Below are 4,392 nucleotides of genomic sequence, written 5' to 3'. Positions count from 1 at the left end.
TTTTCTTCATTGTGCTTATTTGTGTTTACTGGTTAAAGGCATATTGACTGTCTGGTTATCATTTCTGATGTATTTCTCGTATCTTCTACCCCCTTTAGCATGTCCCCCTCCCAATAGTACATGTTTAGCTTTTATTTGTTGTTATCTGGTATATTGTTATCTGCATAGGTTTATTACGTAGGTGTCTTGTCATAGCCTCCTCACTACTTTGTCGAGGTTAGGCTCGACACTTACGGAGTACATGGGGTCGATTATACTCATACTACACTCTGCACATCTTATGCCGGCCCTTACTGTTCGTGAAGCATACCAACTTGGATTTTCTCATTGGAGACTCGAGGTAGATCTGCTGGCGTCCGCATACCTTGAAGTCCCCTTCCATTTTCCCTATTTTACTGTTTCTTTTCGTTCAAAATAGTTGTATTTCTTTCAGACTCTGTTTGTAGAAAATTCTAGAAGCTCGTGAGTCGTGACTCTGGATCCGGATTGTATTAGATATTATGGGCATTTATGTTATTCTGCAATCAATTTTATTTCATTTTGGCTTAATTGACTTTAATTATTGAAATTGAATAAAAATTGGCTTAATGGTTCTCTAATGTTGGCTTGCCTAGCAAGTGAAATGTTAGGCGCCATCACGGTCCCGAAGGTGGAAATTCCGGGTCGTGACAAGTTGGTATCAGAGCACTAGGTTGCCTAGGTCTCACAATTCACGAGCAGGCTTAGTAGAGTATGGAGGATCGGTACGGGGACGTTTGTACTTATCTTCCAGAGGCTATGAAGTTTAGGAACAAATTTCACTTTTATTCTTCTCTGTGGTGCGATTTTGTTCTCTCATTGCTAATTGAACTCTTCTACTCTTGATCTCTCGTACATGGCGAGAACACATACTACATCTTCAGTTGAACAGCAGCCAGAGCCCCCAGTGGCAGCTCCTACAAGAGGCAGAGGTCGAGGCCGAGGTCGTGCCAGAGGCCGAGGCAGGGGCAAAGCTCACCCTAGAGCTCGAACAATGGCACCAGCAGTGGAGACTCAGGTGGAGTTTGACGAGGAGGTTCCAGCCCAGATTGTGCCTGTTGGACAAGCTCAGGCCCCGAAGGGGTTCATCGCCACCCTAGTGCTTCAGGACGTTCTAGTCCGTTTAGTGGGCCTTATGGCGACTGTGGCCCAGGTCGGTACATTTCATATGGCACCAGCCGTCTTTCAGGCTGGGGGAGGAGCACAGACTCCCGCTACTCACATGACAGAGAATATGGCTCCCCAATATCAGACTCCAACACCCCAGCCAATTAGGGTAGTTCAGCCGGTTTTTGCGGCACAGGCCGGTGATGGACCAGCGATGTCTTCTGAGGGCTTATTGAGATTGGAAAAGTTCACCTAGCTCTTTCCAATTCACTTCAGTGGTGCACCTTCTGAGGACCCACAGGATTATCTTGACCGCTGCCATGAGGTACTGCGGAAAATGGGGATAGTTGATACCAATAGGGTCGATTTTGCTGTGTTTCAGATGATGGGTTTCGCCGAGAGATGGTGGAAGGATTTTGTATCAACCAGACCAGTTGGGTCGCCTACTCTTACTTGGGACCAGTTCTCTCAGATATTTCTTGAGAAGTTCCTTCCTGTCACATTGAGAGAGGATTAGCACAGGCAATTTGAGCGTCTTCAGCAGGGCAGTATGTCTATCACTCATTATGAGACCCTTTTATGGATCTGGCCCGCCATGCTATTCTTCTGCTTGCTACAGAGAGAGAGAGAGAGGGGGTGAGGAGTTTTATTGAGGGAGTTGCTCAGCCTATCAAGTTGCAGACGGCCAAGGAGATCGGGAGTGAGATTTCTTTTCAGACGGCTGCCAATGTCACCATGCGAGTCGAGATGGTTCTTGCGCAGGGGGTAGGTCAGTGGGTCTGACAAGAGGCATCGTCATTCCGGTGGGTTTAGTGGTACCTCATCTGGAGGCAAGGGTACTTTTGGTAGAGGCCATCCTCCCAAGCCATTTTATTCAGCACTCCAGGCATCCCACGGTGCTTCAGGTGGTCGTGGCCCTTATATGCCTTATTCTGACCAGCATGCCTACAGTGCACCACCAGCTCCGATTAGTGCACCTCCGTTCCAGAGCTTTCAGGGTGGTTACTCAAGTCGACAGGGTCAGTTCTAGGATCAGCAGTCATAGCAGCCGAGGTCTTGTTATACTTGTGGTGATCTGAGGCACATTGCTAGATTTTGCCCTTGAGCATCGAGCAGTTCACAACATCAAGGTTCTCGTGCCATGGTCCGAGTACCGGGTGCTTCACCGCACGCTCAGCCAGCTAGAGGTGGAGGTCAGACCACTAGAGGTGGAGGCCAGCCAGCTAGGGCCCGTTCTAGAGATGTACTTCAAAATGGTGGAGCCCAGCCCCGATGCTATGCTTTTCCAACCAGGCCTGAGGCTGAGTCATCTGACATTGTTATCGCAGGTACTGTTTCAGTTTGCAATACAGATGCTTCAGTTATATTTGATCCGGGTTCTACTTATTCCTACGTGTCAACCTATTTTGCTTCATATTTGGTTGTGCCTCGTGATTCTTTCAGTGCTCCTATGTATGTGTCCACACCTGTGGGATTTGCTATTGTTGTAGATCATGTTTATCGTTCGTGTGTGGTTACCATTGGGAGTCTTGAGACTAGCGTAGATCTTCTACTTCTCGATACGGTAGATTTTGATGTTACCTTGGGTATGGATTGGCTATCACCTTATCACGATATATTAGATTGTCACGCCAAGACGGTGACCTTAGACTTGCCGGGGTTTCCTCAATTAGAATGGAGAAGGACTCTTGGCCATTCTACCAGCAGGGTTATCTCTTATGTGAAGGCTCGGCATATGGTCGAGAAGGGTGTCTAGCTTATTTAGCTTATGTCCGTGATTCTAGTGCGGAGGTTCCTTCCATGGATTCAGTACTACTTGTTCGTGAGTTTCCAGAGGTATTTCCTACAGACCTGTCGGGGATGCCACTCGACAGGGATATTAACTTTTGTATTGATTTGGCTCCGGGCACCCAACCCATTTCTATTCCACCATACCATATGGCCCCGCCTGAGTTGAAAGAATTTAAGGAGCAATTGTAAGATTTGCTTGATAAGGGATTCATTAGACCCAGTGTCTCGCCCTGGGGTGTGCCCGTGTTGTTTGTGAAGAAGAAAGATGGATAGATTACCGGCAGTTGAATAAAGTCACTATCAAGAACAAGTATCTATTGCCGAGGATTGATGACTTATTTGACCAACTTCAGGGTGCCAAGGTGTTTTCAAAGATTGATCTAAGGTCTGGCTACCATCAGTTGAGGATTAGGGCATCCGATGTCCCTAAGACAGCTTTTCGGACTCGGTATGGGCATTATGAGTTTCTAGTGATGTCATTTGGGCAGACAAATGCCCCAACAACAATTATGGATTTGATGAACCGGGTGTTCAAACCCTATTTGGATTCCTTTGTGATTATGTTTATTGATGATATCTTGGTCTACTCTCGCAGTCGAGAGGAGCATGAGCATCATCTTCCGATCATACTTCAGACTCTAAGAGATAGCCAATTATATGCTAAGTTTTCACAATGCGAGTTTTGGTTGGACTCAGTCGCTTTCTTGGGGCATGCTGTATCAGCAGAGGGCAATCAGGTGGATCCTAAGAAGATTGAGGCAGTTCAGAAATGTCCTAGACCCACTCGAGCTATAGCGATCTGGAGTTTCTTGGGATCGGCGGGTTATTACCGTCGGTTTGTGGAGGGGTTCTCATCTATAGCAGCCCCATTGACCAGGTTGACCCAGAAGGGTGCCCCGTTCAGATGGTCAGACGAGTGTGAGGTGAGCTTTCAGAAGCTGAAGACTGCTTTGACTACGGCGCCAGTGTTGGTGTTGCCCCCAAGTTAAGGATCTTACACGGTATATTGTGAGGCATCTCGTATTGGACTTGGTGCGGTATTGATGCAGGATGGCAGAGTGATTGCAAATGCGTCACGACAGCTGAAGGTTCGTGAGAAGAATTACCATGTTAATGACTTAGAGTTGGCAACCATTGTTCATGCACTGAAGATTTGGAGGCACTATCTTTACGGCGTGTCGTGTGATGTATTCACGGATCGTCGGAGCTTGCAGTATTTGTTCAAATAGAAGGAGCTCAATTTCAGGCAGAGGAGGTGGTTTGAGCTATTGAAAGACTATGATATCACCATCTTGTATCATCCTGGGAAGGCCAATGTGGTGGTCGATGCCTTGAGTAGAAAGTTAATGAGTATAGGCAGCCTTGTGTTCATTCCAGTTGGTGAGAGACCGCTTGCATTAGATGTTCAAGCCTTAGCCAATCAGTTTGTGAGGTTGGATGTTTCTGAGCCTAGTCATGTCCTAGCTTGTACAGTCG

Source organism: Nicotiana attenuata, unplaced genomic scaffold (assembly GCF_001879085.1).
Source record: "Nicotiana attenuata strain UT unplaced genomic scaffold, NIATTr2, whole genome shotgun sequence".
Classification (NCBI taxonomy): domain Eukaryota; kingdom Viridiplantae; phylum Streptophyta; class Magnoliopsida; order Solanales; family Solanaceae; genus Nicotiana; species Nicotiana attenuata.
This window is presented reverse-complemented; position numbering follows the sequence as displayed.